Source organism: Protopterus annectens, chromosome 12.part0 (assembly GCF_019279795.1).
Source record: "Protopterus annectens isolate FY-2018-M chromosome 12.part0, PAN1.0, whole genome shotgun sequence".
In the NCBI taxonomy this organism is placed as follows: domain Eukaryota; kingdom Metazoa; phylum Chordata; order Ceratodontiformes; family Protopteridae; genus Protopterus; species Protopterus annectens.
This window is the reverse complement of record NC_056746.1, coordinates 181,269,220-181,284,608: the sequence shown is the minus strand read 5'-3', so window position 1 is coordinate 181,284,608 and position 15,389 is coordinate 181,269,220. Positions and strand designations below refer to the sequence as shown.

General features: G+C 36.8%; 1 protein-coding gene across 1 annotated transcript in view; it reads left to right on the top strand.

Annotated features, from left to right (window-relative positions):
* The window catches only part of CASKIN1 (CASK interacting protein 1), a 1,590,276-nt gene that overhangs the window by 892,797 nt on the left and 682,090 nt on the right, over positions 1–15,389 (top strand).

Sequence of the window (15,389 nt, the reverse complement as noted above, 5' to 3'; positions counted from 1 at the left end):
TAGTTTTAATCTCAAACTTTCTACCAGGTCTGTTACTGCCTATGTATAAAGGTAGCACTACTACTGAACCTCCACATCATTATCTGATTAGCCTCACTAGTACTACCTATAAACCGCAAACCAGTCAAAAAGGCTAATGGACTAAGTAACAAAAAAAATAAAATAAGTCGTCTGACTCTGAAGAACCCATTAGAATTTTATGAGGAAAGCGCTTAGTCTGGCTGGTGCTCAGTAAACTGTTTAGTGACGCTTTACTGCCTTGGTGGCTCGTTTTTTATTTTATTTTTTTGCTACCTATAAACCAATGGAATTCACCCTAGTCAGTTTTACTAACACTGTTGGTAGATTGCAATCTCTTAACTGTGGTCATTTTGGTTTTGTGAAACATAGGTCTTGTCTGTTTCATTTTTGAGTTTATGAGAATGTGACTGATACCATTGGTGGAGGTAATTTAGTGCACGTGTTTCTGACTTACTAAGACACACAATACAATTCCCCATGATGACATTATTGAAAAGTTTACCAGCTTATAATATTAACCCTACATGACCTGATGGATTATGAATTAGATCTGGAATTGAACACACAGAGTGAGAGTTACTTTCCATATAGTAGGGTACTCACTAATGTAGTGCCTATGGGCTCTGTATTGGGTTCCCTTCTCTTTAGTGTCTGTATCTCTGATGTGAAAGGTGTAAAACAAGGCTTGTAGTTCATCATGTTTGTGGACGATTGCGAACTGTGTGCCATGACTGACTTCTGTACAGATAATTCTGTTCTCCAGAGGGGCTGGATAGTGTCAGCACTCAATGTTCTGACCATGGCATTAGACATAATGGGAAAACTGCAGTGTAATTGCATTTGGGAAACAATTCTATCCCACTGATTACTATATAAATGGAACTGTGCTTATGGTTGAGACTGTCTAAGATTAAGGTACATTCATTGACAATGAACTGTCCCTCGATCATAAGGTATCAGTTGTAGTAAGGAAATAATTTTACATTGAGCAGTTAATTATCAAAGGTATATCCTGTAGACCAATGAATGTTAAGATCCCCTTATAATCGTCCCTTACTAGGAAACTCAATTCAGAAGTATATCCTGTAGTTCCAGGAATGTTGTGATTCTCTTATAATGTGTTCAAACACATAACCCAGCTTGAAAGATGTCTGTGTTTTCTAACTAAGAAAATTAAATGACTTGGCTCCCTTAATTGCCAGTTTTAAAAACCTCATACTTGTTTTGTTCTGTTTTGTTCAAACTCCTGCATGGAGGTCAATTACCTTGCCTTCAGAGCTGTGAAAGATCCTGCCTTACTAAACCTTTTGTACTTCAGGAACACTGGTAAGGCTAAGGAAACTCAATCCAAAGTTTTCATTATACATCATAATATAAACAAAGCTTCTCGATGGACAAGTTCATTACCCAATGTATTCCCCACTTGTGGAGCAAACTTTCTTTGCATATTAAACAGTGTAGCACTTTAACCTTTTTCAAGCTGGGCCTTGAAAATTGGATGGTTTCACATGTATTCACTCCCAGGACTAGTGGTACAGCTGTTATCAAGAAAAGAAGTTAATCTACCATCTGTACTCTTTAGAGTGCATGGATAGGCTCTATATGGACATTTAGACGACATGCCTAGTACTAACCTACAAACCTATAAAATAAAATAAACACATTTTTTCTTTCTTCAAAATGCCTCAGACTACCCATTAAGTACTACTATGTGAACCCTCATAATTTTCTGTAATGCATAGCAGCCAATCAAAAATGGGCAAGGACTGTATTGAGCAGATATGCCCAAAGAAATAAAAAGTAAAAAATCTAGTACCGAATAATTAAAGTGAAACTACTTGAGGACAGGATTAAAAACCTAACTAGCTTTCCTCACTACACTTGAATTCCGTCATCAATATTTATGCCATAAAGTTCACAAAGTTCTTCAAAGCTTGCATAAAGTTCTCTAGGCTAGTAATTAGAATAGACTAATCTTTGCAATCAGTTTTGCCCCTGGTTGGATAGGGCTATGAACATCAGAATTATAAACTCACATAAATCATCCTCTAATAGACTGAAAGCTGGTACAATATCTCCAGCACTGAAAATATATGCACAGGTCTTAGTGTCTCCAGTTGCCTGCTTTCTTATTTCTCAGATAGGACTTTCCACTCCTTGCTTCTTTCTTTCCTGCAGTTTAGGATTTAATTCCATCAGCCTCCATTTGCCTATAGGGCATTTAAAGTGAAGTTAAATGCCCTGGCAACTAAGGTAGAAGAAGAAGAAGAAGAAATGGAAACAGTTGGTGGGCTGATATAATGTATGGTCTGCCAGACACAAGAGAGGAGGATAAGAGAATGGATGACATAGTAAAGGAATGTAGACAATGAGAGAGGGTCATTCTTATGGGGAAGTAGCAGATGATGGAGAAGATGAAGGAAATTTGGAGATTCCAAGCTCAAGGGAGAAGAAGGAATAGAAGATGACTCAAATCTTGGACAAACAGGGGTCTTTCCAACTTGTGCAGGACTGAATCAGAAAAGATAGAATTCTGGATGTGGTCTTAACTAATGCAAAGGATGTCATGGATGGTAAAAGTTTTAAATTTTAAGAATTATAAGGGCAATATTGAAACCTAATGTGTGAAAATGGGGACTTAAGTCTATTAAGTATGAAATTGCTGTGTCTCAAGGTATTCCCTTCTAACACAGTCAGACTTTCTCAGTAAACAAAAGCAGTACATAAACAAATGAACAAACAGACAAGCAGACTTTCTGTATTTTAAATGAGCACATGCTAAAAATTAAATGGACCAGAATGAGTAGGGATGGGTAGAAATAAGTAATATTATGTTTCACGAGCTTGTCTAGCAAGCAAAGAGAAATATGGGGCAAGTAAAGTGACAAATATTACTCTCTAAGAACAGATCTGGAAAATAAATAAATAAACAAATAAACAGTTTAGTTGTATGTTTACTCTGATTAAATTTGCATTCACTTTGTAAACATTTATTTTGATGTGCTTCAAGATCCCATTTAAAACCTGTGTTTATTATTTTTAGGTAACAAAAAAAGAAAAACCTAATTGCTCAGTTAAGACAATAGTTTAATTTGTGAAGGTGTACTAAAAAATTGATCTGGGATAAATTCCAACTCTATAAGCACACATAGAATTATACTATTAGCAAGATAGTGCCACCACATGAAAAATGAGGGCACTTGCAATTTGTGAACCCAGTAAGCCCCATTCCTTCCTCCAGCAGACACACACATACACACGCACACACACACACACACACACACACACACACACACACACACACACACACACACACACACACACACACACACACACACACAACCAACAGTTGTTATGTTTGAAAGATTGGAAACTAGAAGCCATTTTACAGATAATGATTTCACAACTGGGTCAAAAATATTATTATAAGGATCAGTCTACCCCTTATTTCATGTTCAGTGGCAATATATATGCATTTAAAAAAATGGATGCTTTCTTCCTGTTGCATGTCTCAATGCAATTGAGGTATCAGTGATGGTCAACCTTTCTGGCCACATGTTTTTCATTCATTGCCTCATTGCCCTAATTTTGCTCGATTTTCTCTCAGAACTGTGGCTTATAAAATCCATACTGTGGAAGCATATCCATAAAGATTATATTTGGTACACTTCTGCAAGCTTTACTACTCCCATGGAGGGGTGAGGTAGCTTTACAAGAAAATGATGTTTTCATGCTTGAGAAAGACAGGTAACCTTTCACATAACATTCCATCCTTGTTTCACCTGCAGATGCCGACAACTAGAGCTGTCCTTCATTTTCTTTCATGGATAGGCAGAGGAAAATGAACTTCTTGTACCATACTTTAAAGAGTCTCATGTCTACAATGAATGAGAGGAAGGAAAAAAGAGCTTTGTGCAGGAATAGTAATGAAAGACTTCAAGAATAAGAAGTTAAAAACTGAAAATACTTGCATAGCCATTTGATTATAAAAGAATGATAAATCTCGCTCCATGCAGTGCCATCTCTTTATATTAGTGTCTTAGGTTATGACATAAAATGCAATGAAGTACATAACGCATTTAGAGATGGATTTTTCAACATCATGCAAGCTTCCTCTATTGACTTGCTTTCCACCATTTATAGGTTATGTTACACAGCTCTTTAAGTGACCTTGACATTTTGCAGTCCACACAAGCTCTGCATCTGTTAAGTAGACCACAAAGACTAAACCTGTATCACTCCTTGTACCATCAAGACAAAACTCTTGCTAGCCTGGCTCAGCCATGCCTTCTGCTGGTGTTGGGAAAGACATATGTCAACGCTGTTCAAAATGGCAGGTGAGAAATATGCAGCTCAGAAATTAAGGGGGTTTCTAAGTGCGGTATATCTACTTGTACGTATTCTTATGGTTGTCCAGTATCACTGTAGTTAGAGCTTCCCTCTTGAAGTTAAGAAGAAGTGAACACATAGAAAACCCATTGTTCACTATAAGAAATTCTAGGTAGGCAATAGCTTCCTCGTTTAGTGTGACAAATTTAGTTACTTTAGCAGCTGCAGGACACTTAAAATTATTAATTCTTTATTTATTTAATTCCTTTGATGGTAGCAGCTGTTTCCTCCAACAAGCTGGTGCCCAGCTAATCTGTTCCACACTTTGTACTGCCCTGTTCCTGTCCTTTACAACCTTATGTACCTTCACCTGGTTTACCATGTGTTTTCAAACTGCATATACTTGTTCTAGTCAAATGTTTTTATTATTTTTTTTACTTCCGGAGAAGCACTGCTTGATATATACTTCATTGTATAGTATCGCTTACTATTTAAGTGAGTAACTCCTCCATCCCACCCCCACCCTGGCTCAGATTTCAGTCTTCTTTTTTTCCTGCTATTTCACAATTGTGCAGAGCTCTCACACTCAGCAATTAACAGTTCACAATGTCAGCATGTTTATTTTGCAGCTTTATTTATTTATTTATTTTATAGCTTTTCATTGTGTCATCCCAGCTCAAATTGAATACATTGTTTACTTTTAAACTTGCAACTTGCTGCCAGTAAGGAATCTATGTTGTTTTTAATATCTAGTGACGTCTGTTGTTGTTATTTACTTCAAGGACTCTCTGTTCACAACATAATTGGTTGGTCTGTTTGCCGACATATAACAGAAGTGTGTTGAATGCATTTCCCTTGTTTTCCAAGACTGCATTTAAATTGTTTGTATTCAGCAGATTTCTGAGCACAATAATTGACTAGCACTGAAGTTTCATTACTTATTGTTCTTCCATCAACATAATGCTGACTCGTTTTACTAAAATATGTCAGTTTCAATGCTGCATTTAACTTATTTGTTCTTAGAGTCTTAGAAGAATATCAGAAGTTTGCAGTACCGATACTCCTTCCTACATCATTCACATTGGTACATTACTGACATATTATAATTACTGGATTGTGCTGTTAACACTATTAACACTTCTAGTACTCCACAGCATCACAGTCAAGTATCATTACTGACTTATTATAATTACTGGATTGTGCTGTTAACACTATTAACACTTCTAGAACTCCACAGCATCACAGTCAAGTATCATTACTGACATATTATAATTACTGGATTGTGCTGTTAACACTATTAACACTTCTAGAACTCCACAGCATCATAGTCAAGTATCATTACTGACATATTATAATTACTGGATTGTGCTGTTAACACTATTAACACTTCTAGTACTCCACAGCATCACAGTCAAGTATAGTAAACCACTTTCTACCTAATATTTGTAGTATTACAGTTGCTATGTTTGAACATTTCGTTTAGCATCATACCTCTCAAATGTCCGGATTTTTGCAGAATGTTGACTTTTGCCTCATATTTTTGGTTTGTTCCTCATAGAATTTGTGTTTTTTTCTAACAAATCATTGAGAACTGTCGTCACTAAATAATGACATACATTTGAATTTCAGACTTCATATCCATCAGAAAATGCATACTAATGAAATACCTATTATTGTAGCAACTTTCTAAATTTATAAGGGCAATATTTAAAATTTGTCCCTGATTTTGGGTCTTTGTCCCCTCATATTTTTGTCTTTGTTCAGATTGTTGTGCACATAAAGGTTGAGTGGTACATTTAACATTGATTAAGTTGCTAACAGACGTTGTTTAATGTTTTCTGTATTACCTGTTAGTATTTGAATGTGTACTTTCCCATCTAAATTTATGGATGTTCAGTGTCTTGTTTGATAATCTTATACTTACTGCAGTTTGAAACTAACTTCTTTATATAATACACTGTGATAGGCTATAATCTTGCCCTATTTTTGCACCTAAAATCTTGCCTATTCTTTTCAACCTTTCCTTGACAATACAGCTTCTTTCCCCTTCTTTATATACCCATTCTCTTTATAACTAGACTTCTTTCTCCTCACTTTCCATCCAATATCACTTCATTCAGACATCAGTTCCCAGCTGCCATTTCATTACCCTTAACGTTATACATCAAACTGGATCCTATTCTCTAGCAGCCAGTTGTCTGCTGTCTTAAGTCTGTCTGTCCAACCTTTCATTGGCTCTCTTTCATCTGACTAAAGCCCATATCCCCTGAAGTCCTACTTGATGAATGAATGATACATTTTACATGAGAAAAAATAGGCCTGTCTGTTTACACATGGGGTCATTTAATATATACTGCATGCAGTACTATTACATTTATTAGCTCTGAGGTCACCAAAAGCTTCCCCAAGGAGTCTGCTCTCACAACTGTTACATATAATTACCCCCACAGAGGGTGGTACAAAGTTGCATGGCCCTTGCAGAAACACTGTTTCACAGTTGTGCTTTAGTATCTTACTGCAGATGTTACTCTAATTTTCATAATCTTATTGCTAGTACCACTTCAGTCACTTGGGACTTCAGTTAAGTGTGATTTCAAGTCAAGCAAACATGCCTTCAGGCAAATGTATTTGGGAACATGGACTTAGTTGTGCTTGTATGTATTTATATTTATTTTAACCAAATAAACCTATTAGTCATAACTGTTTTTTTTCAGGATGAAGTGATATGTAGCATGCTATACTTCCTTCCCTTTCTGACTGACAGTAATTATATTCACCACAAGTAGATCTTGCATTCCTTGGTGACACTTTTGATTGTGTCTGACAGAATTTTTTTTCTCTGTAAGCTTACCATAATCAAAACACATCAAAATTACTTGTGTTGTGAGTTGCTAACAATTGTCAGAGGGAGTTATTCAGGGATTTAGTAAATGCCTCATAATTTATATCCATGCTGTTCACATCATTATCCCTTTGGCTCTCCCCTCTCTCTCTTTCTATGTCAAATATACATTCCTGGCCAGCCAAAAGAGGCCATACCAGATGCTTTACCATGAAATTTTGAATGTTGATATACTGTGGAACCAAAACAGTGAACACAAATACTCTAAACACCAAAAGGGCAACACTTTTGACTCCGGGTGTTTTTTTGCAAGAGGTCAAGACCCCCTGCACCTCGTGGGGATGGGGCTAGTCCCCAACATACGACTGAATGTATATACACTAACTGCACTGCTGTATAGACTTGAAAATGGGAGAAATATCTCATCACAAAACAATCACTGTCAACATGAGCACGTAGGTGTCGTTTGTCTATAAATATACCACACTAGATGACTAGATTTTATATATGGCAAACTGTGTACAGCTAAGTCACATCTCCAAGCCTTCAGAAGTCTTGTAGCAAGCATGAGTAATGCCAGAGAATTCAGATGAATTAGAATATTCTCCTTATATATACCAAGTCTGCCTTTAGTCAAAAATAATATAATAGTATAAATATCACCTCATGTCTCCCCTGAAAAGAGGCTACTAGCCTAGTATGACAAACTTGGTTGACAAAACAGAAATAAATATATAAATAAAAATAAATTGAGAGAATGTACAGCTGGAGGGACATGCCTCTATACTGCCACTGTTTCTCTTCTGATCCCATTTTGACACAGTTATTTCCCATTCTAGGTATCCCCAGTAGCAGCAGTTATGAATTGTGTGGTCCTTGGAAGAATTTTAACAGGCTCAGTGAATACTAGAAAATTGAAGGCACTTGTTCATAAATAATACCATAAAGACTCACTTTACTTTTAATGGCTGACGTTGTCCTTCATGTTGGTTTTTGATACTTCAGTATGAAATACCTTAAGGAAACATTTCTTTATTCAACCCTACTAGATCTGATATCCACAGACAGAAAGCAGTCTGTTCTGGACTGAATTCTGGTTAGATATACCTGAGGGGATTGTCCATACCCTTCGCTGATTAGCCTTTTCTCAAGGTTTATTGTTTAATTTGCCTTTGCTTTTCTGCAGGAAGACATAATGGAAAGTCCATAAGTTTATACTAAGCATAGGGATGGAGAGCTATGGAGAAATTTAGTCACATCATCCTGTAGTGATAAATATAGACTTGTTCTCTCTGTATACAAAATGTCAGGCATACATTTACAGTTACTCTGCTTGACATGCAAAGGAAATCTATTTCAAAAGTAGAGGATGCATTGAGCAAGAATTCAATTACACCAGCAGGTATTGCTGATCTTACAGTAGAGATTGATGTCCTTAGAACAGGTATTGACTGAGTCTGTTTGATCCATAAAGATGATTAAGTTGGAAAATGCTAGACAAAGATCAACTGTCAGGAGCCTGTAAGAGACTGAGTAGAGGAACAGATAAAAGAGATTAGTTAAGGTAGCTTAAGTGACTTAAATCAGAGACTTTTTTTCTAACTAGGAATTTCTGTGACCATTCAAATTAAACACTATGCTTGGGTACATTTTGAAGAGGGCATTGTTTTCAGTAATGCGGGTCTGATGTCAAAGGAGTAAAAGAGGACAGGGACATCCTTCAACCTAGAAGAGATTCGAGGACAGATAAGCTGATAACTGCAACTGAGACATGGTCAAAGTAGAACATATTTTAATATGGGTACTTAGTCTGTAACAATGGGATCTCTTTTAAGATGAATGTCAGCTATATAGGATGAAGGGATAAGAGCCCCACTGAAGATAACCATGATGTACTTCTTAGCATGTAGGGTAAGGCCACGATTAGCACACCATGTTTGTGCTCCTTACTGGAACATTTGGGTATCGTGATATGAATTGACATCACCACCCAATTTACAGACAACAAAAGTGATTCACCATAGACTTTGGATGCCTGATTTTTGCCTCTGAGAAATACATGCAAAACAGGAATGACTCAAGGCTGAAGCCAGTGGGATGCCACTGGGAAGGTTTTTACCTAGCAGAGATATGCCTGCTTAGACTACAAAGTTTGGTCCATAAGCCAAATAGCTTATTCAAAGGACAACATAAGAGCTAACACTGGGAACAGAGAATCTGCTTGTGATTCCTACATGAGGAATGTGTCATAGGCTTTAGATCAAGGTAGAAAGTATAGACACTGACCTTTATTTAAAACTTCTTTGACCTTCTCAAAAATTGACCAAGTTGGCTTGACCTAACCTTAACAAATCCACACTGATTAAGCCTGAAGGTCTGAAAGGAACATATATTGTAATTAGTACAACAGTAGTATGTTACATAGCTTTACAGATAATGTTAGTGAGTCTAGTAGGCCTGTTTGTTGAGCGGCTGCATTTGTTGAAGGGTACAACTGTGGCTGTTTTCCAGGTTTCAGGTACATCGCATGTGGAGAGTCTAAAGTTCAAAGGATTTAAGAGAAGTTGAGCTTTATGATGATTGTTTGTTGCAAGACAACATCCTGGACTGTTTTAAAGACCTATGGAGCTAGTGTGTTTACTTTTAAAAAGAACAGAAACCATTTGATCAAGGGAGATAACAGATGAAACTGCTAGAGGGGAGATTGTGAGGAAGATGAGATGTGTGGAGTCTTGAAGTTGGAGCTAAATTTCACGGCAAGGATATTACCTAGCGTTGCTTGCCAGAGTGGGATACACTATTAAAAATAAGTTTTGTGCAGAGCTGAGGGTTGCTTACAAATCTCCTAATTTAGCTGAAAAGACCCTCTGGTTCTGCTTAGTATTGAAAGCATTTGTAAGTTTATAACTGACTTTGCAGTCTCTAATTGAATGCCTTAGAGCCATGCTTAATACTATTGAATTGCATGTTTTATAAAGAATCTTGAACATTTTCTTTTGCGTTAGAGTTAATATAAAGGTTGGTGTCTTGCAATATATGCCATGAGACAGTTGGGTGCCTAATTAATATGGATATGGCTCCCTTACCTTACCCTGGTAAGGTTCAAGTGCTAGCATTGTTCTGATATCATTAATTACATGAATATGGATATTTTCAAGGGTCAGGAAAGCCTGCAGCACTGACATTTTGTTGTTTAAGTGTCCAACATTGAGCTGAACAGCCATGGTATTGTTCAAATTGGGATTTCCAATCTGAGTATGTGCATGACTTGAACAGTGCCTGCAAAAGGCATTGTAGGGGAAACAAACTGTCTAGACAGTATGCAAAACCAAGGAAATGTAGATGCAGGACATCCAGAGCAAAGCAGGACAATCTGCTGTCAATCTGCTACCAGGTAGATACACATGTAATCCTTGTACAATGAAAATAGGTAACAGTCCGGTTGACATAGCCACTTCGTTTATCTTTGAATCTAGGATTCATTCTTAGAGAGAGGCAGATACTGCTTTAAACTAGTAGTTTACCCTCCTTAAAGACATAGGTGGTCAGAGCAATTGCATGTTATTGTATCTCCATTAGGGTAAACCACCTAGGGTCATTCACTTCCACATGGATAACAACAAAGTCTCTTATTCACATCTAGGATGATAAATGACCCTAACAGCCCTTTGCAACATCGCTGATCCTAGCAACAGACAGGCAACTGATAGTAGCTCTCATCTCACAGAGACTGCTAGGTGTTTTGTCAGCTTGTCTTTCAATGGAACCACAAATGACCATGACTCTAGGGAATGAAGCAGGCCATTGTGATCTTAAAGCTTTAGTCTGCAATCATGGTGATTAGTTGTGGTAGTAATATGTAACAGTAAAGGCACAGAGGTGTCTTGACATTATTCAAGTCTTTTACATTTGAAGATTGTAAAATTATTGTTCTTAAAATGTTTTGTAATAATTTGGAGCTTTTCTCCCAGGGCCTCTACTAAAAATGGGCTTCTACCCAGTCAGACTTTCTTGGTAATCAAATGTCAATAAATAAATAAATACATGGTTGCTCAGGAAGCTTGTAAGTGCAATTATATGAGAATGTTTACTGTCAGTGGTGGGAAAAGATATATGCATCCAAAACCCACTAAGTAGGTGCAATCTCTCACAGGTAAAGGTGGAAGTATCTAGGGGTAGTGGGTTGTCAGTAAACATGAGGTGGTTACTATGCTGCTTCAGAATGCCTGCAACTGACAGACTTATCAGGTGAGCAGTAAACATTAGCTGGCAAATCCATGATATCAGCCGTTTGGTAAGTTTTAGTTAAACTAGAGTCCTGAAAGTGGATTGATTGATTGAAGTAGGTCACTTTGTATGGCTACCAAGAGGAGTTACCGGACGTAGAGAAATAGTTATTGATAGGGTTAACCAGGAAGAAATATGAATCTCAAGATACATGCCTAAGGTGGTAGTTAATTAGTTAGGTATTGAAATTAATCATTAAGGTTGGCACATTAACTGTTTATGAAAGGACTAAATTGAAAGTACGTATCGCTAGTGGAAGGGTTTGGTTTATTAGGTGAGATAGGGAAACTGTGGGACAGATTAAGATAATAATTAAATAGGGACAATGAAGAAGCTATTGCTAAGTGTGAGCAATCGAGCAAAAGCAACATTATAAATAAAGGAACCCAGACAAATGATTGCGATATAACTCATTGCAGGTGTAGCTCATCAAACAATGAATTTAAACTTTTAAATGTTCTCCCCTTCCTGTATATTGTACAACCTGGGGTATTGTTATATGAGTTAGGGGCTGTGATGGGGCCCTCAGGCACACTCATGGCATAATGTCTTTTTCCTAGACAAAATTTACACCCGTCGTATCATTTTCATGACTTATAGCCACAACATGTTTCAGCTCAATGACTCATAAGGAGGAGGTATATAACAATGACAACTTGAGAGCAGATAATTAACTACAAACAAAACTGTTTGAGTCAAAAAATAGTTTAGTAACAAGAAAAATCCAAAAACTAAATCAGCCTACTAATATGCAAGGCAAGAAGCAGTTATCTAAAAGCAACAGCCATCTGATAGGAAGAACGGCTTTGGTATCCTCACCAAGAGGATCAAAGGGCTCAAACAGATGCCATATGCTGCCCGGTTAAAGAAACTCCAGCTCTACTCAGTGGCATACCGCCTGTTCAGAGGCGATCTGTGCCTGACGTATAAAGCCATGTCCAACCCGGAATTAATGGACATGCTGCACCTCAGAAAATCCAAATCCCATCGAGCTACGTGCTCGAGAGACTTGAACCTCAGCACTGAAATAAATAGGACATGCTGGAGGGACAGATTCATAACCCAGAGGCTCCCTTCACTCTGGAATAAAATCCCAGTCCAGGTTAGGCAGAGTCCCTGGCAGATAGCCTAGTATGTACCTATGAACCTATGAACCTATGGTATAAAACAATGTGCTAATAGAACCATACAACCAGTCACAAAATAGCAGTTAAATAGCAAATAACCTTATAAGATCAGAAAAAGTCCAGAAAAAATGCATGTCAAAACATAATAAAAGTACAAGACAATACAATAACTGTGAAAAGCAAATCTGTTGAACAGCAGGGAACAGTTCAATAGCAACAGTGTTAACTACAAACAATAATGAAATAGCAGTAAAACTCAACAAATTCTGTAAAAGTGCAAAAAGCAATACAACACCAAGACAACAGTACAATAGCAGGCAGCAGAGCAAGAAACTGTCTAAATATATAATCCTGGCACCATCAAAGCTTGATTATTCACATACAACAGATAGATCTTATTCTTAAAATTAACTAGCACATAATGAATGGACTAGTGTTTTGGTACATGCTGTCTTTACTGATGTATTTCAACACCTTCTTACATTTTCTTTTGTTTTTTTTCCTACTAGAAAAGCACTATTGGGTAGGACTGAAAAGAATCCAAAATACTTTTGCTCATTGGATTGCATCCAAAATTCACTAGAAGTCAATCACATAGTGACTTCACCTACTCCCTTTTGTAATTCTGAGACTGTTGACTAAAAGTCCGGGAATTAAAATAAGTGCAAAAATGCAGGAAAACAGTGAATATCAAACATTACACTTTAAAGATGTTTTTTACAGGGGAAGCAAACTTCCCTTCACCCTGCAATGTGCCCCAAACTTTTATTTACAGATTTTTGAGATTGCCATACCTCAGAGAAAAGGACAGATTCAAAGAAATAATCTTTGAATTGGTATATACAGGTCTTCATTTTCCCCCAGTCAGCCTCAGTATTTAGGGTCTTGCAGTTTAGTAGCCGGAATATCAAATGATTACCAAGATTTTCTTGTCGCTAAGTATTGTCCAGTCATGCATCACTGTAAATCATTATTAGAAAAAAAAAAAAAAAAAAGCAGATTGCCTCATCCAAAAATAAGCCTTATTGCTGAAAATCCTAAAATGTTTTGGCATGAGCTTATAATGATTTTGCTGTCAGAACCAAACATCATTCTGTTACTTCTTTAAAAGTAAAAACCCAAATGCATCTTCTCCATCAGTAGCTGCTACCAATTTTGCCAGACATTTCTACATTTCTTTAGAGATACCATGCTAAAGTAAAAACCTGCTTCCTTCAATTTCCCCTTTTTCATCTCAGAATGTATGTAAAAGAAGTCAACTAATGTTTTTAGAATTTTTCTCAGCTGTCAACAAGTAAGAGAACATAGAATCTTTACCCCAAATTCTTGAGAGCATGTAATACCTTTAGAAACATTCTTGTATGTCATATCATTGTTTCCTTACATCGTGGCCAGTTTCCTGATCTCTGTAATCCTTCAACCATTTTTCTATCTGTACCATCATTCCAAGCCAGCAACTTGAATCTTATAGACTGAGTTTTCTGCTTTTTTCAGTTTTCTAGAGACCTGGAAGAAGTCTCCTCTGAACTTAAAACGTGTCCTGAAGAGTAGGGTCATCAGTCAAAAATAGCATGGATTCCAAAGTAGATAGAGAGCTACCACCTCCCTACTGCTTTCAACAGATTTAATTTAGAATTTCTGAATTCCATTCAGTTAACTGGAGTACTTTTGGTAGATTTGATAACAGCATTTGAGCCAGTTTCTCCCAAAGGACTGCACTGTCACTTGCAAGACTTGGACTCAAAACACTGTATATAAGTTTCAAAATCACCTTTCAGATCAAATGTGTCGTGTTACAACTAGTGACATCCTATACCAGTCGTCCTCATCATCATATCTTAAGTCCCTTAATAACTGGAGTTGGGGCAATGCTGTTTACCGCATTCATAAAAATCATATTACTCAGCCTACCTCAAGTTAGCATGTTGCTATATACAAATGAGCTAGCCTTATGGTACAAAGATACAATTCTTGTAGCTTTAGAAAGTAAGCTAATTACCCAATCTTCTTCATTGTTTATTTCTATCTATGTACTATCAACCTTTGTATCATTCTACATTTAGTTTTGTTAAATGGGTTCATTTCAGGCCCATTTCAGAAGAGACCATATACTAAAACAGGATAAGAAAACCATATATATACATATATATATATATATATATATATATATATATATACACACACACACATATATATATATATATATATATATATATATATATTATTTATTTATTTATATGGGTCTATGACATTTTGCCGAAAATTACTGACATAGGGTCCAAATTGCCGAAAGTAGTACTGACAGTGTATTTGCCCTTTTCCCCCACTGTAGTGCAATCTCGGAGTGAGAATATTAAAGTAGGGGGGTGTGGGTGATGTAGACCCCCCCCCATCTACACAGGTTATAAACTACTTACTAACCCTTTTGATAGGGACTGCTCAATAGACAACAATACTAGACAATATTAAACTGTACTGGGTGGGGGGCTGTGCCCCCCACACACCCCCATTTTAATATTCTCACTCCAAAATCGCACTACAGTGGGGGAGAGGGCAGATACACTGTCAGTACTATGGATTTTCGGCGATTTGGACCCTATGTCAGAAATTTTTGGCGAAATGGATTTTCAGCGAAATGACACTGATTCATATATATATATATATATATATATATATATATATATATATATATATATATACATACATATGTATGATTTTGTGTGTGTGTGTGTGTGTGTGTGTGTGTGTGTGTGTGTGCATTTATGTACAGAATGTGCATTTAC